The sequence below is a fragment of the Anabrus simplex genome, chromosome 8, assembly GCF_040414725.1.
Source record: "Anabrus simplex isolate iqAnaSimp1 chromosome 8, ASM4041472v1, whole genome shotgun sequence".
In the NCBI taxonomy this organism is placed as follows: domain Eukaryota; kingdom Metazoa; phylum Arthropoda; class Insecta; order Orthoptera; family Tettigoniidae; genus Anabrus; species Anabrus simplex.
This window is the reverse complement of record NC_090272.1, coordinates 8,122,418-8,137,493: the sequence shown is the minus strand read 5'-3', so window position 1 is coordinate 8,137,493 and position 15,076 is coordinate 8,122,418. Positions and strand designations below refer to the sequence as shown.

The window sequence follows — 15,076 nt, the reverse complement described above, 5'->3', positions numbered from 1 at the left end:
TGATCGACGGCTACGCCATCAGGTGACACAATATGCCCTAGGAAAGACATAGAGGGCTTAGCAAAGGCAACCTTGGACAACTTAACAGTTAACCCAGCCTTACGAAGGCGATCGAGAACTTCTCGCAGATGATCTAGATGCTCTTCAAAAGTCTCTGAAAATACGACGACATCATCCAAGTAGTGATATAAGTACTCAAATTTGATGTCGGAGAAGACCCTATCTAGTAGCCTAGTGAGTACAGCTGCTCCCGTGGGGAGCCCGAAAGGCACGCGGTTGTATTCGTATAAGTTCCAGTCCGTGGCAAACGCTGTAAGATGTTTAGACTCTTCGGCAAGGGGAATTTGATTATAGGCCTGATTCAAGTCCAAGATAGTAAAGAACTTGGCCTTACGAAACCATGAAAAACAAGAGTGAAGGTCAGGAAGGGGCACAGATTGCAACACCACCTTCCGATTGAGAGCCCTATAATCAATGACAGGCCTGAAGCCTCCTTGGGGTTTCGGAACTAGAAAAATAGGCGAAGAATACGCCGACTTAGAGGGCCTAATAATACCATCCTTCAACATCTGATCGATAATTTCTTTCAGAGCCTTCATTTTAGGTGGAGATAGCCTATACGGTGGAAAACGGACAGGAATCGAATCCGTGACCTCAATTTTGTATTCGATCAGGTCAGTAACACCAAGAGTATCAGAAAACACCTCTGGAAACGACTGACACAGCTTACGAATACTATCAGCCTGCTCCTCAGGTAGATGTCTAAGGTCTAACAACATCTCATCCTGGGTAGGCGAAATAGAAGAACATGATGCAGAATTACACTTTAATAGAGGGATGCTACAATTAGAGGCAAATTTGAAAGTGCAAGACCTACTCTGAAGATCGAGCACAAGACCAGTGTGAAAAATAAAGTCCGCTCCCAATATAATGGGGCAAGACAGGAGCTTGGCCACAAACAATTTAACTTTCCATGTGAATTTAAAAATACGAATTTTGACCAATAAGGAACCTAGAATTTCTAATGGGGTTGAATTAGCCGAAACATATTGAACAGGAGATGAGACATAGTCAGGTAGTTTACAAACAGATTTCAATTTAGAATACCATTCAGCCGAAATAATCGAACAAACACTGCCTGAATCTAAGAGAGCTGTTATAGGCTCGTTATTTAACTCAATCTTAAGAAAAGGAACAGGTGCGGGGAAATCCGCCGCAATCCTAAGACACTCTTTGGGACCTTCAAAAGATAAATTTGAAAATTGCACGTTCCCTGAATTTACAACCTGTTTACCAGGGGCTGAGTCTCGGGAAGATGGATTAGTCGACTCAGCCGATGCCACTAGTCACTTTTTATTATTGGCATAGGTGGAATTTGCACCAGAAGTTGAGCAGGAGGGGGTGCTATTCGAGTTTGGGCAATTCTTGGCAATATGTGAGAAAGCCCCACATTTAGAACAGCCTTGTGCTGAACCAGCTCCGTTATTTGCCCTACTAGACTTGATCAGTGGACACTTATTGCGCAGATGGTCAGGCGACCCACAAGCATAACATTTACGGGGTGTGACTGGTCGGCGAGGTGGAGGCCGAGTATTACTAAACGAAGGAGGGGGTTCTTTTGCCACACGCAAAGAATCGGCGTACCTAACTCCTTCCGCTGAGACGGCCAACGCTTCAAGTTCAGAGAAAGTTTGCGGGCACGCCGCGAAACACAAGTATGACCTATAAGATGGTGAAATGCCTTCTACAATAGCCTGTACAATCTGATCTTCAGGAAAATGAAGGGCAAACACCCTAGTATAAAACTTAATGTCTTGTATGAAATCAGCCAAGTTCTCATCCAATCGCTGTACACGATAATAGTACTTCTGAATCAGAGAAGACCTCGCGCGGGCGGGAATAAAATTTGCAAGCAAGTGTGCATGAAAATCTTCAATAGATGACTGTTCGGCTATGGCTCTTACTATTTTGTCAGAAAGAATACCAATTGCATAAGGATAGATGATTTGCAAAATTTGACATGGAGAAAGAGAAAACACAAGGGCATGATCCTGAAATTCAACAAGAAATCTTAAAAATGAAATTACTTCACTGGTGGTATTAACCGAAAACTCAGAGATACCTCTGAGCAACATTGCCAATGGATGAGGCAAACTGCTAAACCCGGGTGACATAGTAGGTAAAGGTTTCAATGGCAAGGTAGTTAATTCAGAACGGATGTTAGTCAACGATGCACGGCGTTCAGACTCGTTGTCCAATGGGGCAGAGATAGTTTGGGCAGCGATGGTTTTCCTATTTACTTCTCCCTTAGGAGGTTCTTCCTCACTACCTACATTCACTATGGTGGGTTGATCAGATTTGGGAGGAACTTCCCCAGTTAACAATTGAGTGACCTTGCTAGATAATTCGGAAATATTTTCCAGGAGCGTACTAGCTTCCTTCCTCTGAACGTCATTCAGTCTTAGAGACAACAGATCGTTAACTCTATTTGAAAAGTGATATAGCCTGGCTTGCACACGCTTAATTTGATTAGGAGAAGGATCATTTTCATCAAAAAACTAACTACAGATGCTAGCCCAGTAATATTCTCGACGATCGTGGAAAGAGAGTCGTCAACTTCTTTCTCTCCCAGTGTGGGGATGGAAATGGGCAAATCAAGGGACTCTCTAAGCTTATTTGTGTCTACTGCAACCGTGCCTCCAGATTGCACATTTCTAATAGTCAATTCGTAAATCAACTCCTCCTTGCGCAAATAGTTAAGATGGAGAACATCGCGACGGCCGGGCATGATGACAGAACAATTTTGAAAAACTCAAAAATTCCAGCAACTGAGAAAATGGTTAGGGTTCGGAACAAACAATGTTTAGCCGTCAAAAGGGGCTAAATTGAGACCCATTCAACCACGCTCTGCTACCACTTGTTACCGAGTTTTTGTGGTAGTTATGCGTGAAAGAAGGTGCGGGGTGGTGAACAGGTCTCAAGCTACTAAAGTAAAATTAATTTAAAATTTAACAAGGTTATATTTTCTTTTCAAAACAAAGAAATAACAAGCATGGCAGGTACAAGGTAGCAAGTCCAAAGGGTAGTTACAATATTTACAGGATTTGGGCTTCGCGCCCTGACTTCACAATGCTAGGGCAATCAGCTCAGTTTTACCCCAAACACAAGTTTCAACAGAGGGGCAGAAAACCCCATTCATGCCTAGGAGCCCTTGCTCCAATTTACACTGAAAAGCCTCCACGAGGCATACAACACTCAATTTTCAAAAGAGCCACTCGCTCTCAAATTTAAGCCTCTCCCAGGCCACACCAAACTCCACCTTCAAGCTGTCCTCAACGGACGTAAACACAGGGGTAAAATACCCAATCTACTGAGGTCTATTAAATGAAAATAAGGTTAATTAAATGACCTCTAAAATAACAATTTGAGAGGAGGCGAACTTGCACTCCTAATACACTTTGATTAAGACCTACTTGGCACTAGGCCGTTAATACAAGGGCTAATCCCATACTAAAGAGGTGACTTAAGAAGAGAACAATTTGTTTTACGTTAACGAAGAATAGGTTGAGGAAAATAAGTTCACCTCAAAACAATATGAGTGGGAGCTCGAGAGGGTTAGCACTCTCTATCCCAGTATGTAGCTTTAAAAGAGAACATATGAAAAGAGTAGTTACATTTAGGAAAAGGTTACATGGTGGAACGTTTCGAACCCGCCCCGAGAGTTAAACTGCTGAGCTAGCAAAGAAAGAAGTTATTAATCGGCCATTACCTTGTTGTTGACCGCTGCCGAGGAAAGAGGCGCTTCCCACCTCCTGCTATGTACTTAATACACTGAAAGATGGAACAGAAGTGGCCCGGAGACCCTAAAATCAGCAGTTTAAATACTCTCGCGGAAGGTTCTAGGCGTTAGGGGAATGAGAACACCCTCCCACGAGGATTTTATTGGTTCATCAATAAACCCCCTACACAATACAAAGAAGAAACACATAATTGGTGGAAAATTAATTTAAGAAATTCGGGATAGGCTAGATTTAAAACAAGGGGAAAGGAGGGGTTAATATTGCCAACTTAACCAATGACTGAAAGAAATTTAGCAAAGAACAAACATTTGAAATAAAAATTTCTCCAACAAAATAGTTCTTTGACTCCGCACTAGGGTGCACTATTGTTGATCTTCAGTAGTGTCCTCTAGAAGAGAAAGTTCACACTTCTTACTTCAAGCGAAACAAAAACACATCAAAAATGACACAGTTCAAAACTCAAAATTTTCCACGTGGTGACATCTTCTGAGAAGGTAGAGAATTAATAGCGTAGATAAAGTTCAGACTTCCTCCAGCAGAGGAGTTTCAACTGGCGCAAATTTTAAATTAGCGGCGTGGAGGTGTACCGCCCGGTACAATAATAATAATAATAATAATAATAATAATAATAATAATAATAATAATAATAATAATAATAATAATAATAGTAATAATAATAATAATAATAATAATAATAAATAACCAACCCTGTCCCGTTGCTCAGTGAGGTCGGGTGTGAAAGGACATGAATCTTCGTAGCGAGTTTTAAGACCTGATGCCCTTCCTGACATCAGAGGAGTTAATGAGATAAAATTAATGACGTAATGTATGATAGTAGAAAGTGAGGGGGTGAAACCCGGTGCCGGCACTCCTGACGAATAGCACGAAGGGGTCTGCTCAATGCTTAACGTCTCCATCGGACGGACGAATCACTATCAACAGCGTCATATGCATATGAGCTCTGCGGAGAGATTGGTAATTTAATCCAGGCTCTTTGCACGCCATTAGAAATTGTATACCACCACCTCCCTTGCCCTGCCGACCAACATCCTGATGGTGACATACATTTTCGAACAACGGGACTCGAACGGGCTAACCTAATAATAATATGCTTTGAGCAAAAGGACGGCACACTGGCGACGTCAAATGAAGAAAATTGCAGCATTCTGGCAGATTACTTCAAGAATTTACTTACCTAATTGCTGTAAACCGCAAAGCGCCATTGAGACCAAGGAACCCTTACTCAGGTACCCAGATTCCAGAGCACCCGACAGAGATGAAATCAAGCGCCACATTGCCCGTCTCAAAAATAACAAAGCGCCGGGGGAAGACTCGCAGAACTATGGAAACATGATATCTTGCAAAAGCAAACAGAAGAAATTTGGAACAACGAGACCATACCCGAAAATTGGAAAATAGCTTTGATCCATCCATTACACAAAAAAGGCAGCATGAAGAACATCAACAACTACAGAGGAATATCTTTGCTACCCGTGAATTACAAAATTCTATCTCTTGCCATCCTGGAGTGTTTCGAAGCACAAGTCGAACACCAAATAGGTGAATACCAAGGAGGGTTCAGAAAAGGTCACTCAACAGCTGAACAGATCCAAAATCTCAAAACGATCAGAAGATATTGTACACTAAGGTCCAAGCAGTATATGTCTGTCTTTGTGGACTGCAAAAAAGCGTACGACTCCATTGACCAGGAAGTCCTGTTAAACATCTTAAATGAATTTGGAGTTGATTTGAAACTGCTGGCATTAATTAGAGCCACCCTGACCGATACAAAATCCAAGGTGAAGTTCCACGGATTTCTCTCGCATTCCTTTGACATTAAAACAGGAGTCCGACAAGGTGATGGGCTATCCCCGATACTCTACAACTGTGTTCTTGAAAAGATCATCAGAACCTGGCGGGTGAGATTATAGGAAACCAACTACAGTCCATTGAGAATAGGAACCAAATCCAAGGGGATCGCAACAGACTGCTTAGCATTTGCCGACGATATTGCTGTTCTCTCAAACGACATAGAAACCGCTAGAGCTCAAGTTGAAATTTTAACGGAAATTGCCGAACAAACTGGTTTGCAGATATCGTTTGAGAAAACAGAAGTAATGACTAACATCAAAGAGGCTCCACCAAAACTCCATACAAAATACGGGGGCATCACCCGAGTAGACAAATTCAAATACCTGGGTGAGATCATCATAAAAAATGGACTGGACAAAGAAGCACTTCAGGAGCGAGTGCGCAAACTGGAAATAGCCTACCAAACATCCCGCACAATCTACAACAAAAAATGCCTTTCCCAAAACACCAAGATACGTTAATATGAAACAGTTCTGAAGCCAGTTCTATATGCAGCCGAAACCCTGTCTCTAACTGCCAACAAAGGACTCCTTGAAGAACCGGAGAAAAGAGAACGCAAAATTGTGAGAGGAATCTTGTGATCAAAGTACAGAAATGGAATCCATCAAAAGAGATCCAACAAGGAAGTCTACAGCAAAATAAAGAAAATTACCGACACGATCAGAAAAAGACGGGCACGATTTTACGGTCATCTGAAAAGAATGGACGGAAGAAAGTTAACTAAAGAAATCTTTCACTTTTTTGATTCAAAACCCAAAACCACAATTCCCTGGTTTAGAAATACCAAAGAAGACCTGCAAATGCTACATATCTCAGCTGAAGACGCCCTTAACAGAGATCTCTTCCGCAAGAAAATATTGACTAACGGGCTAAACCGAGACGAGCAACCGAAGAGAAGACATGGTGCCCCTTGGACAGAGGAGCGTGAGCAGGCCCACTCACAAAGAATGAGGGAAATTTGGGCTCTAAAGAAGCCCAAGTTCAGTGTCAAATGCAACAAGACTTAACGTGGTCCTTGATGGCCCCAGCGAATTATATAATAATAATAATAATAATAATAATAATAATAATAATAATAATAATAATAATAATAATAATAATAATAATAATAATAATAATAATAATAATAATAATAATAATAAAAATTGTACCGGGCGGTACACCTCTACGACGCAAGTTCAAATCTTGCGCCAATTGAAACTTCTCTACTGGAGAAACCCGGAACTTTAACAACTGAACTAACTCTACTGGTTATCAGAAGATGTCACTGTGTGTTTTTGATTTGCTTTTGTTTTTTATTGATCAAGAAGTGTGGACATTCTCTAAGAGATGTCTCTACCAAAAACTATGATAAAGAACTCTGGTGTAAAGGAATGAACCTTCTTGGAGAAATGTTGTATTCATAAGTTTTGTCTTTACTAAATTTTGTTCTGTGGTTTGTGGGTTGGCAATATTAATCCTTTCCTTCCGCCTGTTTTGAATTTAGCCAATCAGTAATTTCTGTAATTAATTTTCCTCCAATCATAGCTTTCATCTTCGAATTTCCATGTGTAACTCTTAGTCAACCAATAAAAATTGAGTGGGTGTGTCTATTCATTCCTGAAAGGTCTCGAATTTTCCACGAGGTTATAAAACTGCTGATTTTCTTGTCTCTGGGCCACTCTTATAACATCTTGCTCAGTGTGTGAATATGTAGCAGGGGGCGGGAAGCGCCTCGTTCTTCAGGCAGACGTTCTTCAACAAGGTAACGGCCTTTTAACATCTTTATTTCTTGCTAGCTCAGCAGTTTAACTCTCGGGGAAGGTTCGAAATCTTTAATATGTAACCCATCTCTTTAAATATGTAAGCCTTTCCTACCCTTGTAAAAACTTCACATAACTTGGACAGTAATTCGGGGATAGAGAGTGCTTTACCCTCTTGAGCTCCCCTTCATTTTGAAGTTGAGGTGACTACGTTTTCATAACCGTTTCTTCTCTTCCTTAATGTATTAAAGTTTTCTCATACGAGTCACCTGCCTAGCTTGGGATTAGCCCCTGTGTAATTGGCCGAGAGCCACTTAGGTTTTAAAATGTGTATTTAGGAGTGCAAGTTCACGCCTCCAGTCCTCTCTGTACTTGGGCCAGTAACTTACCCTGTTGTTTTTACTTCATTATGAAGGCCCTGTAGGTTGGGTACTAGTTACCCCTGTTTATTTATAAGTGTGCCTTAAGGGCAGTTAAGTGTACAGTCTGCTTATGGCCTTCTGATAGGCTTGAATTATTAAGAGCGCGTCTGCTCTTTCCTAAATTTGATCTCTGTGTGCCTCTAGGAGGCTTAACATTGTAATTAGGAGCAAGTGCTCCTTTTTATGATGGGGTTTTCTGCTGCTTAGTTAAAAAGGTACCTTGGCAAAATTGGGCTTGAAGCTCAAAGATGTAAGGTGGGGCTTGAAGCCCAGGACTTGTAACGAACATTGGACTTGTTCTTTCATTTGGAAAATCATACTTGTACCTGGATTTTTCCTTATTGTAATTTCACCTAGTGAAAATATGTTTAATTACCTCTAAATTTTAACTTTCCTGGTCTTGGACCTTATTGTTGGTTGTTGGTTGACTTGCTGTTATTTGTTGAAGTCTAAAGCTTTGTAAAATCTTGTTAAGTTTTGGCATTTTTGAAAATATAACCTTTCTTGAAATTTTAATTCGCTTTTTGGACTTGTAGTTTGACCCATTCCAGCCCGCACCTTCATTCACCTCTGCCTTCCATGGAAAACTCCGTAACAATAATAATAATAATAATAATAATAATAATAATAATAATAATAATAATAATAATAATAATAATAGTAATAATAATGAAATTGATTTTACGTCTCCCTCTTCTACGGTTTTGGAGACGGCGAGGTGCCGCAGTTATGTCCCGCTGTACATGTCGGTAGATTTAACGGCACGAACCTGCCAGCCCGAGGCGAGTCCTGCCGTACTAACACTCGCCACGCTTGTGGCGTAAAGCAAAGTGGAAATCATTGACTTCTGTCATTGTGGACAGTTACAGACCGTTGAAAGCTGTACCATCCCTTGCTGTGTAGCTCACGCAGTAGACTGCTGGCCTTCTGAACTCACCTTAGCAGATTCGATCTAGGCTCACTCCGCTGGTATTTCAACGTGTTCAAATGGGTCTGCCTTACAGATTTACAGATTTACTGGCATGTAAAAGAACATATTTTGGACAAATTTCCGGTACCTCGGCGACTCCAGAAATCATAAGAATGTAGTTAGTGGGAGCTACTATCGTTCTTGGCTGATGCTCGTACGTAATGCGGTAAAGTAGCAGCGAAGGAAATTAATTTTCTGTTGAATAGAATTTCACACAAAGATGCAGTTAATGAATGAGGTAGCAAGTTATCTTCCCACAGTATGCAGCAGGAGAGCCCATACATCGTGGATATGTGTTCCTGTTTCTAGATTTCCCTGCTCTAATTATCCTGTGCTTATCTTTTCTCCCCCGTGGCCAAATGAATAGCTAGATAATACCTAACAGAAGACCTGGTCAAGAATTCGGCCTATTTATCAGAACCTCGTTACGTCTCTGTGCAGAGAAACTTAAATCTAACAAACATTATCATGTGGTGATTTAACTCGTTATTCTGTTGTGGAGTTATAACAATTAATTAAGTACTGAGCTCGATAGTTGCAGTCGCTTAAGTGCGGCCAGTATCCAGTATTCCGGAGATACTAGGTTCGAACCCCACTGTCGGCAGCCCTGAAGATGGTTTTCCTTGGTTTCCCATTTTCACACCAGGCAAATGCTGGGGCTGTACCTTAATTAAGGCCACAGCTGCTTCCTTCCCACTCCCAGCCCTTCCCTGACCCATCGTCGCCATAAGACCTATCTGTGTCGGCGCTACGTAAAGCAACTAACAAAAAAAGAAAGAAAAAAGTAGTTAAGGACATTACTTCAAAAGGTGACTTACACAACTCGCAGGTATAATTCCGGAAATAAGGCCAGCAAAAAAATTATTTTTCAACATGATTTTATTCCCCACCTGAATAATAATAATAATAATAATAATAATAATAATAATAATAATACAGTAATAACAATGAAATGAAATAGCGTATGGCTTTTAGTGTCGGGAGTGTCCGAGGACAAGTTCGGCTCACCAGATGCAGATCTTTCGATTTGTCTCCCGTAGGTGACCTGAGTGTCGTGATGAGGATGAAATGATGATGTCAGCGAAATTAAACAATTATGGTTAAAATTTCCGACCCTGCCGGGAATCGAACCCGGGACCCCTGTGACCAACGGTCAGCACGCTAACCATTTAGCCATGGAGCTGGACAATAATAACAATAATAATAACGATCATGATAATAATACAGGAGTTTGGACTTGAACAGGAATCAACCAATGCAAGATCTAGAAACTAGAGCAAGCGTATTAGCTGTCGAAAATCGCCTGTAAAATCCGCGAGGAGAGTTTAACTCTGAGTAGGGAGGAGGAAGTCGGCCAGCTGGTAAAAACGAAAACGCAGGATATTTTAGTCAATGTAGGAGTTGACAGAATGGTACGCCTGAGTTTTAATGAGGAATCATGGAGAGAGTTGGCTAGACTGTTTGAGTAACGTAATTGTGAGTTTGCATTCAAGAGAGAGTAGGTTCAAATTCCACTGTCGGCAATCCTGAAAACATGTTTTTCCATGGTTTTCCATCTCCACACCAGGCAAATGCTGTGGATGCACAGTTGCTCCCTTCCCAGTTCATCGCGGCCATAAAACCGTATGTAGTGGTGATTACTGTTTTAAGAGGAAGTACAACTAGGCAACCATCCTCTATACAACACAAAACACAGAGAAAAATTGGAAGGGATCCGACACTTAAGAAAAATGAAGGTATCCCATAAAGGAAGACAAGGGCTACGAAGGGCGTGAAAATGGAAGACTCCCTAGGCCTGGAGTGCTCTAAAACCGTCGGGGTCGGAAAAGAATAAGAGTTGACCAAAGGAGGACGGATAAGATACGTGAAAGTGAGAAGCCTGACACACGTAAGTGGAAGCAATGCCAGGACTCAGCTATGGGCCCCGTGGTTGCCAACCCACCCTCCAAAGTTCAGAGCCCCGGGGGCCCCTATTAGTCGCCTCTTACGACAGGCAGGGGATACCGTGGGTGTTATTCTACCGCCCCCACCCACACGGGTACATCAAGGTAGAACCAATGACATGATCACTTAAAAAGGAAAGATTGCTGTTCTATGGGATCATCTTCTATATCACTGATGACAGGATGACAAGGAAGATCTGCAATTTCATAAGAACTAAGGTGACAAATTTGAGATAATCAGTAACTGTGATGAATTTAGACGGTTCACTGTAGCTATCTGGGCTTTAAAGTGCAATCAGTCCGCCCTGTAAAACGGGGATCTGTACCAGAATAACGAAGGACATACCGACAGGACGCCAAAACCGGCACGTGAACACGATCTGAGATTGATAGTTAACATGGAGTCCACAGGGGCTTAACTTGCAATAGCATTATAAACTATGTATATATTAATAGTAACAGACCTTACAATAAACGACCAGATCTTCTAAACTCTTACTATACTGTATACACTGCCTGACATTCTGATTCCGCTGCTACCTAGCGACGACAGCAAAATTCAACTCAATTGAATTCATTGCACGTTCTCAGGTGGTCCTGAGTGCGCTGCTGTGTAACTAACGTTCCCAGCTACCTCATACCAAGGCACAGCAGCTCCTACCCAGCAACCACTGGAACGAGGTGACCTGTGGTTGGCCGTTATTCTAGAGTGGGGTGCCATCTCACCATCAGATAGCTGCTCAAATGCATTCACGAAGATTGAGTGGATCTCGAATCATCCCCGGATCTATGTAAAAATCCCTGATCCTGTCGGGAATTGAACCCGGGTTCCCCGGGTATGAGGCAGGCAGTCTCCAGTTTTGCGTGGATGTTGACATACAGAAGACGTTTCACGTTGAAGTCGAACTTAGAACCAACCCTACCCAGTACTTTGATCACAGATGACATTGGAATATCAGCAACAGTCAACGCTATTGCAAATTTGTATAGTTTGTTAGTGCTCGTTACGAAGGCTGTACCTTAATTAAGGCCACGGCCGCTTCCTTCCCACTCCTAGCCCTTCCCTGTCCCATCGTCGCCATAAGACCTATCTGTGTCGGTGCGACGTAAAGAAACTAGCTTTCCTCCTTTCTTTCTTTCTTTCCTTCTTTCTTTGTTTCTTTCTTTCTTCATTTCTGGTGTGAAAATGGGAAACCATGGGAAACCATCTTCAGGGCTGCCGACAGTTGGGTTCGAACCTACTATCTCCCGAATACTGGACGCACTTAAGCGACTACAGCTATCGAGCTCGGTAAAGAAGGAAAGAAAGGAATACAAGAAGGAAAGAAACAAAGAAAGAGAGGTCAATAAATAAATAAATAAATAAATAAATACATAGATAAATAAATAAATAAATAAATAATGGGTACTAAATATATTGGCTGATGTTGAAAGCTATATTTGAACCCAGTAACGAATTGAATCGAAAGAGGCAGAGACCTCGAAGAAGACACTAATCAAGACATGACAACAACAGGAGAGAAAAAGGAAGAGGGGATTGCTGTAAGGGTCCGCCAGATTTCATGAAGAATACAAGAGTTACTAACTTGTGTAAGAGTAGATAAGAGAAGTTTAACCGTTAAAGGAAAAGCGTAGTCTCCGACCTCAAGACTAGACTTATAATCTCGAGAATGGAAACAGACAGTCTTATTAAGGAACTGGAGTTGTACCAAATGGGAAGGACAAAGCTTTTGAGAGATAAATTTCATACAGTGTGGCTCTAAAGAAATGTACGCAATGTTTTCGTAATTGTGGTGAGAAGAAAATGTTATTTGTACAAGCAGCTGTTTACAGCGGCGCAGCACGTAATATGATATGTATAGATCCGTAACACATTCGATGGCAGACCGAGCGAGTTGGCAGCGTGGTTAGGATTGTGTACCGGAGATGGTTTTGCGTGGTTTTCCATTTTCACACCAGGCTGTACCTAAATAATTAAGGCCACAGCCGCTACCTTCCCAATCTCAGCCCTTTCCTGTCCTTGCGTCGCTGAAAACCGTCGATGTGTTACATTAAACAAGTAGCAAGTGGCAGTCGGTGAGGTCTGTGGTGATCTATGGCCTGCTACTGGTCTTCATAGCAATGTTTATTATTGTTCCGGGGATTCTGTGCAACGAGAATGAGGGCATCAGTGGGTGGATATGGAAGAGATGGAAGATTAATTTAAAAATATAAACATTTGTGATTATATTTCTTCGTTTGATCTTTTGTTACTTTTCAAATTTAAAACATGACACCTTGCTAAGCATTGACAATTAATCAAGTACAAGGTCGAGCTCGTCAACTTGAGGAACAAAATAGAAAAAGTCAGTAACAACTTAACAACATGAGCTTGAAGCTCCCTAGTTACCAACTGCTGCTCCCTTCATTACATACTCAAGCAGACTGAGCTCCCAATAGGACGACACAATTACTTCCTACCAGGCTATCCTCCAAAATGACAAGTTTGACGCCTATTAAGACAACTACCTACAGCAGACACTGTTTTGATCGCTCAACAGTCTGATTTACCAAGACACAAAATGAAAAAATAGAAGTTGACTTTAACACGGGTAACAAGTACCCTCTCTACGAGGCCTTACTTAAAAACTAAATGTTAAAATTACTGGCCCAAAAGGAAGCTTTGGAATTCAGCAGAACATTATTCAACCCCTTTGAGGGCTCATGGCACGAAGTTAGAGAGGCTAAGCTTATACTACGGAGGTGGAGAGAGCGGAGGTGTTAGTGATTGTTGTTTTAAGAGTACGTAAAACTAGGCAACCATCCTCTATATAACACTGATCAGAGGGGAGAAATATGGAAGGGATCCGACACTTTGAACAATGAAGATGTCGGCCAAAGAAAGACAAGGGCTACGAAGGGCGTGAAAATGAAGGACTCCCTAACTCGCAAACCTAATAGCGTAGGCGTCGGAGAAGAACAAGAGTTGATCAAGAGAGGTCGGATAAGAGGAGACTAACACAAGTAAGTGGAAGCAATTACAGGATTCAGCCAAGTACCTCGTGGTCGCCAACCCATTCTCCAAAGTTCAGAGCCCTTGGGGCCTCTTCTAGTTGCCTCCTGCGACAGGCAGAGTTTAACGTGGGTGTTATTCTACCAACAGGGGGATAGCTCGAGAGAAAGGTAGATTAAAACATCATAGAGTACCACTCTTTATTCCCTAAATTCTTTAGACTAGTTGGAGAATTTACATTCAGTTGCATTAAAGGAATTTAAAACCTTCCCCTCGAGCTAGCTTTCAAAGACGATTACATGGTTAAACGGAGTCTGCCATTACCTTGAGCTGGTGAACTTCCTGGCGATGGACGAGACAGCCCTCCGCTACTAACACACTCTAAACCTCTCGCCCCGAGCGATCACAAGAACAATATGGCCCGAACGGTCACAACTTTTATAGCGGAGATGAAGGTACCAGATTTCTTTGGACCAAAACCCTGACACATTCCCAATTTTCATTGGACAATCAAATAAATATCAAAAACTCTGATTGGTTGCTTAAATAAATGTAAAATTTCTTATTGGCGGAAATATGAAGTTGGCGGGAAGAGATAGAAGTGTTGATAACTTTAACCAAAAACAAACTATTAAAAATTCAGTTTAGCAAACCTTAACACTGTAACGGTTCAAATCCCGTTACGAGATGATATATTATTATTATTATTATTATTATTATTATTATTATTATTATTATTATTATTATTATTATGTCCGTATTATTATTATTTTATCTGTGAGATTACTGCTATTGAATTAAAATTATTATTGAATTCAATTCTGCAATGCTTGTCGCTTGCGTGATTGTAGTTATATACGTGTGTGTAGATTAACACTCAAGACACGTACAGTAGGAATTGCTGTATATCAGATGTGGATATGGCATTGCTACATTGTGCAATACTGCTGGCGTTACTGCCAAGTCATGGCTACATCATCGTGCGTATAGCGATGGGCTCAGTTCCTTTGTGTAACTCAGGCCGCCCCAGGCAATTTCACCATTGCATGTAATAGTTTGAGGCAAGGTGGGAGTACATCATAGTTATTTCTGGAGGTTACGTAGGTGCGTCAATCAACGTCTATATAAGGTGGCTGCATATTGTAGCGTCAGTCATTAGTTAAACGGAAGCTGAACAGTGAAAAACTCATTATTCAGTTGGAAGCAGTGGCCATAGTTGGTCAGAAAGTGAACGAGATGGAGTGGCCTCAGTCAGTCAACGAGAGTCATTAGTTAAACGGAAGCTGAACAGTGAAGAAGTCATTATTCAATTGGAAGCAGAGGCCACAGTTAGTC

The 15,076-nt window shown here is 41.4% G+C and overlaps 1 protein-coding gene across 1 annotated transcript in view; it reads right to left on the bottom strand.

Annotated features, from left to right (window-relative positions):
* The window catches only part of LOC136879105 (dipeptidase 1-like), a 475,836-nt gene that overhangs the window by 365,235 nt on the left and 95,525 nt on the right, over positions 1 to 15,076 (bottom strand). The window lies entirely within an intron of this gene.